The sequence below is a fragment of the Carassius carassius genome, chromosome 35 (assembly GCF_963082965.1).
Source record: "Carassius carassius chromosome 35, fCarCar2.1, whole genome shotgun sequence".
Classification (NCBI taxonomy): Eukaryota; Metazoa; Chordata; class Actinopteri; order Cypriniformes; family Cyprinidae; genus Carassius; species Carassius carassius.
In genome coordinates, this window is record NC_081789.1 from 25533934 (window position 1) to 25548917 (window position 14984).

The window sequence follows — 14984 nt, forward strand, 5'->3', positions numbered from 1 at the left end:
TTCTAAAAGTATCTTTGAGTATCATAGCATGATATATTATAAGCATCTTGGTATTACCATCTGATACAACAAACTTTTGTTGGTTACACTTTATTTTAAGCTGTCTTTGTTACAGTGTAATTATACATTTAAGTACTGAAAATATTAATTAACTACATGCACTTACCTTATGGTTAGGGTTAGGATTAGGGTTTAGTTTAGTGTTACTTGCATGTAATTCTGCATGATTAATTTCAATTATAATAGTATGTAAATGTAACGTGTAACAAGGACACCTTAAAATAATGTGTTACCCTTATGTCTATATCTCCTGTTCCTTTTTCCAAATAACATTAATTATGTCCAAATTGGATTTGTTAATGAAAGTTTCTCTCTCCAAGAAGAAATCCCACAAGCCCTGGCATTTCTGCTCATTAGTTTCGCTTCTGAAACAGACACTTGTTCCATTCAGGTAAAAGGTCAGGAGGTCAGTCATTAATGCTAAAAGAAAAAGGAAAGGTCTCCTTACGCAGAGCATGACCTCCGACGGCGGGCCGTCCCGTCCTCGTGCAACCTGAAATCCAAGAATGGCTCAGCCCTTGACCTTCACACACACACTTTAAGAGCTGTCAACCCTGCAAAACTCTACATTGATAATAAAAGAGTGCGAGAGAGAAATAGAGGGAGAGATAAAGGTCTTTAAAAGCTCGCAGCGCTCCCACTTTCCTCTCGGGAACAACAAGCCTAATGCAGGATTGCCTGTGCAATGATATTTCCATATTTTGACCTTCCATGTGCCCTTTGTGTGGGAATTCCAGGAAGTGATATGGATGTGATGTAACACTCTAAAAGCAGTGTTTATATGGAGCAAACCTCCATTCACAGGACTAGCATCAGTAATGCATGACCACAAGTTCCTCCACCTAGAAAATTAGGACAATTTAGAAAGTTTACATCTTAAATAACAGCTGAACAATTGTTTTAACAGAAGTTCAAGTTTGACATTTCTGCTTTTAAACCAATTGTAATTTGCATTCCACACTCCTTTTGATATTCTGCTGCATATGTATTGTGTGCAGAACTGTGCATGTGTGTATTGTGCATTTTTGTGTTGAGCATCAGCTGTGTGTCTGTGGGTGGAGCAGCTGTCATTCATTCCCCTGTGAGGGTGCTTCAGACATGTAACCTTGCTGATCGTCATCCAATCGGCAGTGATTCAGAGGCGTTTAGATCTGACGCCGTTAAATAATAACTTCATGCACGCTGATGGGTTACAGCAGGTCACATTATAGAGCCAGACACAAACATGCACATTCAAATATTATATGCAGATCACTAAATCATGTTCAGATCCAGACATAATCACTTTTTCTCTATTGTTTTTCACACACGTTTTCATCTTACAGTTAATGTAGAAAGAATAGTTCGAAGCTCTTTGAGATCTGCATCATATTTTCAGGAATTCAAAAAACCTGATCAGTAACACTTTACAAGAAGGTTGGTAACCTTGAAAAATACTAAAGCATTTATTACTTGCAATGTTAATCTCGACAAATAATAGTACATTACAAAAATCAAAAGGTGTATCTGTTAACATTGTTTAAAAAAATAAGCTATAATGAACTAACAAGCTGTATTTTCATAAGGAAGCCTGTTTAAAAAGAAAAGGTGATTGCGACTTTATCTCACAATTCTAACTTTTTTCTCGTAATTCTGAGTTCTTATCTTGCTATTCAGATTTTGTTCTTGCAACTGTGAGTTTATATCATGCAGTATTGATGAACTTTATATTGCCCAATTCTGACTTTATAATATGCAAATGTGATTTTATATTATACAGTTCTGACCTTAACCATGCATTTGCTGTTTTATATCACACAACTCTCACTTTATAACATGCAATTGTGAGAAACAAAGTCATATTTGTGAGATAAAAGGTCACAAATACCTTTTTATTTTTTATTCAGTGGCAGACAATGCTGGGTAGTAACTGATTACCAGTAAAAAATTGCAGTACTTGTAACTGTTTTATATTACATTTTAAAATGTATTATATTATATTGTAATATATATGTAATCATAATCAGATTACAGTTACTTTTTTATGGATTACAACAATTTAATTCAATAATTTAACAATTTCTTATTGTCTTTTAATGGTTATTTTGACAGGCAAACAAATACAATATTTCAATTTTTTTTAGATAATTTTAATTTGAAATTTTCAAGATTTAATTATTAGTTTTACATCAACTTGCACACCCCCTGAAGTTCTTTAACTTACCCCAGTTTGGGAAACCTTGGTGTAATGTAATTTTGAATGCATTTGATGATGTTTTTTTATTATTTATTTTAAAATAATCCCATTTAAAGTTAGGTCAGAAGTAATCTAAAAGTAATCCAAAAGTAGTCACAATACATTACCTGAAGAGTAATCTAGATTACATTACTGACTACAGTTTTCATCATGTAATTTGTATGAAAATGTGATTCTATATTTTAATGAACTACTGTTAACAAAGATTAATAAATACTGTAACAAATGTATTGCTCGCTGTCAAACGTTAACTAATGATACTTTTTGTATTCTTATAGTCTTATAACGCTCTTCTCTATATTTTGCCCTATATTATGAACCACATAATGAGCCATCATTATTTTTTAATATCAGCCCATATGCTGTAAAAACTGAAACATGCAAACACAGACAAGCAGATATGAAACAAATGTGTCAAGACATAAGAAAGAAAACCTATCAAGTCGAAGAAATGAACTAGGCTGTGTATTAAACTGAAGCATTCTGAGGAAAAACAATCAATGTATTCAGTTTCCAGTCAATGGCTACAAAGATGTTTCAGTTCTTGGAAATGAAGTTGTTTGCCTTTGTTTCCATGTTATGACACATGAACTACCCAGAGATGGCTTGTTGATTTATTGATGAACCTATAAGAGGTGGATCTCGGTCTGTCTGGAGAGATTGAGAACGTCTGACAGTAAAGGTGCTCTGTCTGAAGTCTGCTCATCTCTCCAAACTTTCAGATTTATACTTTATGACAAGGTAAAGGACGAAGCCACGGGTCGGTGTGTGTGTGTGTGTGTTAGTCCTGTCAGGGCCGGTTTTGTTTATTCGTGTGTCCTGCGAGATGTCAGACTGTTATCCGGAGGTATAAGTGTGTGTGAGGGTGTTATAGCATCATCTCAAAGATAGATACAGTAGCATAAAGAACAAATGTGAGTCTAACACACACACACATACACACACACACACCCACACGTAAGCAAGCAGATGCTAACAAAAAAATATACCAAATATTGCATCATATTTCAGTCCTTTCAACTCATTATTTGATTCTAATTGTGTACTATAATGAGAGAAAAAAAATATTCATGCAATTGTAAAGCATCCTTTTTAATATTCAAGGTATTTGATGTCCTAAATTTCTTTTAAGGCTGATTTTCTTAATAATAAATTAATATTAATAATTAATTAATATAGAAACCATTTCCTTCCAACTGTGCACTATAATGTGAAAAATATTAATAATTTATGCAAAAATGTATGTATGTATATATACTGTAGATATACTTTTTTACAATCGTGGTAAATCACATATATGTGATTGGGATTTTAATAAAACTAAAATAAATAATTATGTCTGAACAGAATGATTTTTGTAACAATTAAAGAGTAATGAGTGTATATGTATACAAAAGTAAAGTCAAATGTCAAAAGAAATGACATATGTATACACATTTCTTCGTGATTACCCAGATTTTTCCTTATGAGATTGACCCACAAATATCTACTCATACTTTTTTAGGGTGAAGGTGAAGATTTAGATGAAGGGAAAATGATAGAAGAAGAGTTCCTTTCTCACATTATTACTCCAACAGGTGAGTCACTTCACAAACCTGCACTGCAGTAACAATCTGCTGCTTCTTCTGCTTCTTTTCTCATCTGAACAGACTCTATTCCTGTAATGACTTACTCCTGGCCCAAAATATCAGCAGCTGCGCACCTGGAAACCTCTGGCACCTCCACCTGTCCTCGTCCTGTATCAGCAGCAATGTCATGTGATTGAATGTGTCCTCCACCCACACACACACACACACACACACACACACACACACACACAGACGCGCACACGCACACACACACACACACACACACACACACACACGGTTACTTATCAAAATGAGGGCGCACCATATGCTTCTACTGTTTATATAACGACAATTATAATCATCCCTGGATGTCCAGAAAGATAGTTCTGACAGATTTAGCTTGCTTCTGGACACAAATAAATGCTCAAACTAGAGAAAAGTAAATCTATACCCACAAACGCTAGACAATTATTGATAATATTAATACTTTAATCCACTTAAATGTACTACTTGCGAACATTTTATTAAAGATCAAGAACATCATAATTGTAATTATTAGTTATAATATATATATATATATATATATATATATATATATATATATATAAATATATATATATATATATATATATAATATATATGATATTATTAAATGACAAAATATTATGATTTCATTTAATACACTTGCAATACATCTTTTAATAAAAATTATTAAGTGTTTCCTCTGGTAATTCATTCAGGTAATTTCTTCAGGTATATCATTTTGTGATTTTTTTTTTAATATGGTTTGTTTGTTCAGGTTTCTATGTGGTTGCTAGGTGGTTTCTTCCTGTGTGGAATGAGAAGAGTCCTGTACCCTCCAGTGTTTCAGGTAAAGCATCATTCATAGTCATGTGAAAACACTGCAGGATGAATCACATGCTAAAGTTAATACTGACTGTTAGAGATCTGCTCATGAGAAAGAGAGAGAGAGAGAGAGAGGCACCATGGGAAAGGCCTACTTTTCTGCTCATAGACACACAGATTAAAATAACGCAAAACCAACAAAACCGTCCTGCATGTGCATTTCTGTGTGTGTGTGTGTGTGTGTGTGTGTGTCACCTGGGCATCAACCGGGGACACATCCGGAGTGAGGCAGGTGTATGTGTGTGTGTGTGTGTGTGATGTGTCCAGGTTGTATTTTGGGGCTTTCTAAAAGCGGGCAGCATGATAAGGGGCCCTACAGTCATCTGAAATTGTGTTAAACCCTGCAGTGAATGTGCTGAGCAGATAAAGCTAACTTTTCTCTTTCTGCAGAGTTGTCAAGTTTGTCCTGTTTTCTGATCAGTTGCTTTCAGAGAAATTGCACAAAAACACAAGAGACAAATAAATAAATAAATAAAATCAAAGATTTGTTTTTAACATTATTTAATAATTAAGCAATTTTTCATGGTTTTACACAATTAAAATAATTACTTAAATGTTATAAAAAATAATATCATAATGCAAGACATAATGATCCTAAAAACAGATGGGTATCTGTTTTTCCTGTTGATTTTTGGGGTTAATTACATCTTTTTTGCACAGTTAAAATAATTACTTAAATGAAAATAATGTCACAATGAAAGAAGTCATTAGACTCCTAAAATGTAATTAATTATATGCATTTTTTTAAAAATAAGACACTGTTGGCTTAAAGAAAATGAAGCTTTCGATCTGTCATGAAAACATTCACACAATGCAATGATTCAAAAAATTATGCAAAATGTTATTCATTGCTTTTTTTTTTCTCTTTTGTGGTAAATTTGATCTTTCTTGATTATTTTTATGAGATTCACACAGTAGAAGTGATTTAAGACACATCTGCTCTATTCTGGTGTATAAATCATTTGCACTCACACACACACACACACACTCACAAGTGTTCTTGTAACTTTATCCAAACTCTTCTAATTACAATACCCCACACAACTAATTGATATTCCCTCCAGTAGAGATGAGTGTGTGTTAATCCACTAATTCTTTTCAGATATCTGTTACTCATTTGTAATCTTGATGCCATTGTACATAATTGGTTGCAGTGTGACATGATGGCTGACACACACACACACACACACACACACACACACACACACACAGGGCCGCTGATGGGAGCGTCACCCCCGCGAGGAATCGTCCGATCACTGACACCCGCAATCAAACCCCACACAGCCCTCCTGAAGTGTTCATGACATGTGACCTCAGGTGACCTTACAGGACCAGCACTAAACTAACAACACAAAACACTCAGCACTGGATCAAATAGTTAACTACTATTTTTGTTTTAAGAAATTAAAACTTGTATTCAGCGAGGATGGATTAAATTGATCATTTAAATCATTTACAGTCTTACTAAAGGTTTCTATTTCAAATAAATGCTGATCTTCTGACTCTTTTATTCATCGAAAGAATATTTTTTTTTAGAAAAATAAAAAAAAATCACCATTTCCACAAAGGTATTCAGCAGCACAAGTGTTTTCAACATTGATAATAATATTTTTTATTTTTCCTAAGCAGCATATAAGAATGATTTCTGAAGATCATGTGACACTGAAGACTGGAGGAATGATGCTGAAAACTCAGCTTTGATCACAGGAATAAATTACATTTTATAAGACATTCACATATAATACAGTTCATTTAAATTGTACTAATAATTAATTTATAATTTTACTGTATTTATAATCAAATAAATGCGGCCTTGGTGAGCACAAGACACTTCTTTTAATAAAATCTTTCTGAAATAAGTAGTGCACTATAAGGCTACAGAGGAAAAGTGAGCGTGATGTACAGACAGATCCTTCTCATAACGAAGCTTTAAAATTAAAAAATTCAGATTTTATTTCTGGCCATGTATGAAGCAGTATCTATGACAATGTGACTGAGGATCAGTAAAGAGAGCAGCAGTGTGTTGGTGTGGTCATCACATGTTAACCGCTTCCGTCACTATCAGTGCTCTGAAACTCACACATTTACAAGAAGTTGACAAGAAATAATTCAAAAACAGTAGTCTTACTCAGCCTGTGAATTTCCGACTACAACTTCTTTGTTTTGTGTGGCTTCAGTGAGCTGAACGAGAGATCTCAGAAGCCCAACTCGCCCGACAGAGGTTCAGAGCCTGTTGAAAAGTGCAAGCCGTGCTGTGCTGTGCTGGGATGGATAAGCACTGAATTAGTCCGGCTAAATCCATGTGCACTGAGGGGAACAAAGAGGGAATGAGGAGTCCGGACATGGAGCGGAAACACTGCATTACAGCAAAGCCTGGGAGAATGAAGCTGATGCAACAGCCCAGAGATGACCAGCACACACACTTCACACGCCAACGCATGAATTTATCAACACAGTGCTATTTATACCATGTCTTTTGACCAGATTCTCAGAATTAAAAATAAGAGATTGTTGCATTAAAAAAAAAAAAAAAATCGAAATTTTCTGCATATAACACAATTTCTTTTATGTAAATCACCATTTGAGCAGTAAAACAAATGCTGCAGTACCACATGTTAAATATTATAACAAATACACTATTTTCAGATGTTTAGGGTTTTGTTTTTTTTGAGGGAAATCTCTTCTGCTGCATTTAATTCTCCAAAAATACTGTAAAAACAGAAATATTGTGAAATATGTTTACCTACTGTAAAGTATGTTTTCTGCTTTAATATTTTGTACAATGTAATTTATTTCTGTGATGCGCAGCTGTATTTTCAGCATCATTCCTCCAGTCTTCAGTGTCACATGATCTTCAGAAATCATTCTAAGATGAGGATTTGCTGTTCAAGAAACATTTCTGATTACTATCAATGCTGCAAACAGTCATGCTGCTTCATATTTCTGTGATACATTTTCTTTTTCTGGATTCTTTGATGAATAGAAAGTAAAAAAAAAAAAAAAAGCATTTATTGAAACAGAAATCTTGTATATCATTATAAATGTCTCCACTGTCACTTTCAATTTAATGCAGAATAGAGGTAGTATTTTAATTTATTTTAAACAGTAGTGTATGGCATAATATGAATTTCTGGAAGCACTTTATTTTACACTCCTGTTACTCATTTACTATTATAGTAACCCTACTACATGTAGTTACCTTAAATTCCCCATTCTTTCTTATGTACTGTAGGTCCACTGTAAGTACATGTAAGTGCACGTACTGTAAAATATTCTGTTTTCTTTGTTTGAGTATTTAAAAACATATTATAATGATGCTATTATACTGTAGAATTGGAATGAACAGACTCAGTTACATCATTATCATCATCATCTCTCTCTCTCTCTCTCTCTCTCTGTCAAGTCAAGTCAAGTTTATTTATATAGCCCTTTAAAACAACATAAATGCTGACCAAAGTGCTGCACAACATACCAAACAAAACATCCATTGTACAATACAATTTAAAGACTAATAATAAAATATGAAAAGAAAGCAAAACAAAAATAATAGATTTAGGACCGGAAACATCATGCAATTGAAAACAATAATTAAGACTAAAAAAATAATAATATTAATTTAATACTTAATATCAAGTTACGCATATGCCTGAGAAAAAAAATACATTTTAAGAGGATCTGAGTGTTCTCACTGGACAATCCGAGTGGAGAAGGTCTGAAATATATGAAGGAGCAAGACCATGAAGTGATTTAAATACAAATACTAAAACCTTAAAATCAACTCTGAATCGAACAGGTAGCCAATGAAGTGATGATAACACAGGTGTAATATGTTCTCTCTTTTTTGACCCTGTTAAAAAACGAGCCGCAGCATTCTGTACCAGTTGTAATCGCGCGAGAGAGGACTGATTTATTCCAGCATATAGAGCGTTACAGTAGTCCAGCCTGGTTGAAATAAACGCATGACTAACAGTCCCCAAATTACTAAAGCTTAGAATATTTTTCAGCTTGCGAAGTCCCCTAAGCTGCAGAAAACTGGCTCTAACTACAGAGTTGATTTGTTTATCAAATTTTAATTCAGGATCAAGTGTAGCTCCCAGATTTTTTACTTTATCACGAATGCTATCTTGAAGGGGGCCTAGGGTAGAACGTATATTATTTAAAAGGTGTGAAGGGCCAAACAACATAACATCAGTCTTCTTCTGATTTAATTGAAGGAAATTATTGTCCATCCAAGCCTTAATGTCCTCTGAACAAGCTAGAAGAGAGGAAACTGAATCTGTCACGTTCGGATATACAGGAAACACAGGAGAGGGAACCAATCGCAGGTAAGTCATTTATTTAAGGGTAATCCAAAAGGGGTAAACAGTCAAGGCAGGGTCAAAACCAGAATATCCAAATCCAAACATAAACAAGACACGAACACAAGGCAAGGACAAGAGCTGACGGACATGAGTTTCAAACATTAAACAAGGACTCCGTAGCACAGACTCAGACAGACCGGGTATAAATACACAAAAGGATAATGAGGGAACAGGAGACAGGTGGGGAACAATCAATTACTAAACAGGAGGAAGGTGACCAAATAAGGGAACAGGAAGTGATAAGGAGACAGACACTGTGAGAAAGGAGGACACCTAGTGGAAACCCAGGGAACACAACCCAGACACTGTGACAGGACCCCCCCCTCTACGGAGCGGCTCCCAGACGCTCCACGACAAGACACGACACAGACCAGGAGGGAGGCGGACAGGTGGAGGCTCAGGGGGAGGGACGGAGGGCCAGACTCACTGAGGGGAACAGACAGAAACATAACAGAAACCAAGAAACACAAAACAGAAATCCATGAAGGACATCATGTGGCGCCCCTCAGGGTGGAGCAGAAGACCACCACAGCTGTGTGGTCAAGGCGGAAGCCCCCCAGGGCGGAGCAGAAGACCGCCACAACTGTGTGGTCAGGACGGAAGCCCCCCAGGGCGGAGCAGAAGACCACCACAACCGTGTGGTCAGGACGGAAGCCCCCCAGGGCGGAGCAGAAGACCGCCACGTCCTTGTGGACGAAGCCGGAGTCCTCCAGGGCGGAGCAGAAGACCCCCACAACCATGTGGTCAGGGCGGAAGGCCCCCAGGGCGGAGCAGAAGACCACCACAGCCATGTGGTAAGGACCAGAGCCCCCCAAGGCGGAGCAGACCTCCGTGCGGCTGGACCAACGGGACGACGAAACTCTGGTAATCCCCTGGTGTCCTTACTGGACTCCAGAAGATTGGTGCTGGCCTGACACTGCTCATGAAGATCATTGGTGACTTGCCTTTGTTCATGAAGATCATTGGTGACTTGCCTTTGTTCATGAAGATCAGAGGTGACTTGACTCAGTCCTTGAAGATCAGAGGTGACTTGACTCAGTCCTTGAAGATCACCGGTGACTTGACTCAGTCCTTGAAGATCACCGGTGACTTGACTCAGTCCTTGAAGATCACCGGTGACTTGACTTGACTCTGAAAGGTCAACGGTGACCAGCCTAGTCTCCGGAGGATCCGCGGTGACCAGCCTAGTCTCCGGAGGATCCGCGGTGACTAGCCCTGACTCCGGAGGATCAGCGGTGACTAGCCCTGACTCCGGAGGATCAGCGGTGACTAGCCCTGACTCCGGAGGATCAGCGGTGACTAGCCCTGACTCCGGAGGATCAGCGGTGACTAGCCCTGACTCTGGAGAGTTCACCGGCGCCTGACTCGACTCTGGAGAGTTCACCGGCGCCTGACTCGACTCTGGAGAGTTCACCGGCGCCTGACTCGACTCTGGAGAGTTCACCGGCGCCTGACTCGACTCTGGAGAGTTCACCGGCGCCTGACTCGACTCTGGAGAGTTCACCGGCGCCTGACTCGACTCTGGAGAGTTCACCGGCGCCTGACTCGACTCTGGAGAGTTCACCGGCGCCTGACTCGACTCTGGAGAGTTCACCGGCGCCTGACTCGACTCTGGAGAGTTCACCGGCGCCTGACTCGACTCTGGAGAGTTCACCGGCGCCTGACTCGACTCTGGAGAGTTCACCGGCCCCTGACTCGACTCTGGAGGGTCAACTGGCCCCTGACTCGACTCTGGAGGGTCACGAGGGTCAGCTGGCACCTGACTTGACTCTGGAGGGTCAACTGGAACCTGACTCGACTCCGGAGGGTCAGCTGAGACTCTCATCCTGTGCAGCGGCGCTGGGCAAGCAGCCATCTTGGGCCATGACTCTGGACAGGCGGCCATCTTGTACTGTGGTGCTGGGCTGGCGGCCATCTTGTACTGTGGTGCTGGGCTGGCGGCCATCTGGGGTTGTGGCGCTGGACTGGCGGCCATCTTGTACTGTGGCGCTGGACCGGTGGCCAATTTGGGCATTGGCGCTGGGTTAGCGGCCATCTTGTGCTGTGGTGCTGGACTGACGGCCATCTTGTGCTGTGGCGCTGGACTGACGGCCATCTTGTGCTGTGGCGCTGGACTGACGGCCATCTTGTGCTGTGGCGCTAGGCTGACGGCCATCTTGGGCTGTGGCGCTGAACCGGTGGCCAATTTGGGCATTGGCGCTGGGCTGGCGGCCATCTTGGGCTGTGGCGCTGGAACGGTGGCCAATTTGGGCATTGGCGCTGGGTTAGCGGCCATCTTGTGCTGTTGCGCTTGACTGACGGCCATCTTGGGCTGTGGTGCTGGACTGGCGGCCATCTTGGGTTGTGGCGCTTGGCTGGTTGCCATCCTGGGCAGTGGTGCCGGGCTGACGACCACCCCGCCGGAAGAGACAAAAGTGGCTGGGGCATCCCACCGAAGCCGATGCTGCAGGTAGCGCACAAATTCCCAGAATTCCAGTGTCTCTAACTGCGCCATCTCCTCCTGAGACACTGGATCATCCAGCCCGCCATTGAAATAGTCCTTGAGGGCCGCATCGTTGTAGCCCATGCCCTCGGCCAGGGACCAGAACACCTGAGCCAGGGCACCCACTTCATTGCACTCTTGGCGGAGGGCGGTCAACCAAAGGTACTTGGTTCACCGCTCTGCCATCTTGGCTGGGGAACGGAAAAATAACATACCACTGGTTCCTAGTGTGACGGAGTCCTTCTGTCACGTTTGGATATACAGGAAACACAGGAGAGGGAACCAATCGCAGGTAAGTCATTTATTAAAGGGTAATCCAAAAGGGGTAAACAGTCCAGGCAGGGTCAAAACCAGAATATCCAAATCCAAACATAAACAAGACACGAACACAAGGCAAGGACAAGAGCTGACGGACATGAGTTTCAAACATTAAACAAGGACTCCGTAGCACAGACTCAGACAGACTGGGTATAAATTCACAAAATGATAATGAGGGAACAGGAGACAGGTGGGGAACAATCAATTACTAAACAGGAGGAAGGTGACCAAATAAGGGAACAGGAAGTGATAAGGAGACAGACACCGTGAGAAAGGAGGACACCTAGTGGAAACCCAGGGAACACAACCCAGACACTGTGACAGAATCAGTACCTGGTTTTAATGGAAAATAGAGCTGAGTGTCATCGGCATAAATGTGATATGAAACTTTATGGGCCTCAAAAATGTCTGTGTGTGAATGGTGGATGTCCAGAACTGCCTGAAGTTAAACCTTCTTGTCACTCCACCATATGCCTCAGCCAGTCAGCATATGTCTGACCAACCCATTTACCAAACACACACACACACACACACTGCCAGAGACCTGCTGCTTTAAACATGTATTTCATGCCGCATATCCATTTAAACCACTTTAAATTAATTGTTCACTCCCCAAAGAATTGTGCACAGATTTTTTTAAAACTCTTATACAGTTTATGCCATAAATCACAGTTACTACATATGTCAAGCTACAAGAAAGACAAAAACATAAGTATATAAAAAAACATATTCATGCTTCCTCAACTACTGTCAGGTAGCATTGTTCAATTACTACACAAAAAGATTTTTGCACTTTATTTGTACATACACACACATCAAAATAATATATAAACATCATGTGAAAAATAGGTTATGTTTATATATTAAATGTATTTATTTATAACATAAATTACATGCATGTGAGTTTATTTATATGTACATATATACAGCACACATACAAATATTATGTAAACAAAAACCTTTATTTTTGAGGGAATATATTGTGATGAATCATTTGACAGCATTAATTTATTGCATCAATACAAATGTGCATTATGTTTTCAGTCCTTTTCAACAAGCTCACAGAAAAAGGTCAAAATTTATGTTGTAATTTTCTATACACTATATACTCATTATTCTTTATAATTAGAAAGAAAGCAACTCCCTGAATTAAATATGACATTTTAAAGTAGAAAGATTAAAATTGTATTTTCCTGTAAAATGTACACAAATAATCTTTATTTTATGTACAAACGTTTAATTTTTTTTAAAGTGCACCCAAGATAAACTAAAGCAAGTTATTAAAAATAATATAAAACAATATTTTTAATGCAAGTTTTGCATCAGCAGTTTTCTGAAAGTACTCATAAAGAAAATAATGCAGACAGGAACAGATCACTTGCAGTGTGTTTGTGTGTGTGTGTGTGTGTGTGTGTGTGTGTCCTAGACTAAACTGGGTTCTGCTGGCAGATGGATTTAACTCCCTGAGAGCCTAACCAGCTACAAATAGCACCAGTCTCTCTCTCTCTCTCTCTCTCTCTCTCTCTCTCTCTCACACACACACACACACATACACACACAAACACTTGTCATAGCATAGACAGACACAAATCACTCTCTGGATTGAACACTTTTACACACACACAGACACGTCTCTCTCGAGCGTGAGAGCTACTCAGTGTTAAGGAGGCTAAAATAAGCACTAAAAAACTGATGAAGTTTACAGCCAAGAACACATTGCTGGACAAACAGGTGGGAAAAAGAGAGCAAAAGAGGACATTCTCTTGTCCAAATTTTCTCCTGATGCTCTAAGGCTGGCACACTCACGGAGACCCTGCTGAGAAACGGCCAATCAAAGGGAAGATCCGGCCCCAGGAGCCGTCCAAACAAATCACATCTCACGACCAGAGAACGTGGCACCACACTCCACACTGACCAGCTTCATATACATCCATCCATCCATACATCCATCCATCCATCTATACATACATAGAGATAGATAGATAGATAGATAGATAGATAGATAGATAGATAGATAGATAGATATAGATAGATGAAATAATCTTAACACTAAAAATGCTTTAATTATATAAATTAAGACATTTTATTACCATTTTACAGTTGAGAAAAATTATGTATTTATACTTTAGTAAAATTATATAATTTAAAGGGATAGAAATTATATTAAATGGATTGCTATGATCACAAAACAGTCATCAAAATGTTACAAAGCAAAAGCTCTTAATGATCCTAAAATATGCGAATATTACATTATATATATATGCACACTGTGAGCTGTGAGACGTGTGTGTGTGTGTGTGTGTGTGGGTCTCTGTCAGTCACAGGGTGTTTAGCGCTGATCTCTGTCTGTCATTGCGACTCCGCGGGTGTGAAAAACTATCAGCCATTAGATCCGCGCTGCGGTCACCTCTGTCCTCACTTCTGTCCTCCTCCATCCCTCCATCTCTCTACAGACTCCCCTCAACGTCAACTTTAACCTCTCTCAACTCCACATGCACATTTCTGTGGATATCTAAATAATCAAATCTAAATGTAACTGAGATGAACTACTTATAATTATTGCAGATGAACTCAAAAAAACTGAGCAAAAGAAGACTTTTGGATTGTCAGAATAAAGAAAATGTGATGTACTTTGTGTATAAATTGTTTTCACAGTTGAGGATAGGAGATGCTTTTGTTCAGTTTTGCTAAATTTGAGTTATTTCACACACACACACACACACACACACACACACACACACACACAGAGAGAGAGAGAGAATCTTTAGTCACACCATGCAGTTATATCTTTGGATATTATAATTATGAAGAATACTGAAGAAAAAAAACAATAAACAATGCATGTAGAGGAGTCGGGACAAATAAAATAAAATAAAATAAAATAAAACAATATAGCAGATTATAGGTAAATAATACTATAATACTGAAAAATATTGAAGAAAGAAAACAATAAACAATGCATGTAGAGGAGTCAGGACAAAAAATAAAATAAAATAAAATAAAATAAAATAAAATAAAATAAAATAAAACAATATAGCAGATTATAGGTAAAT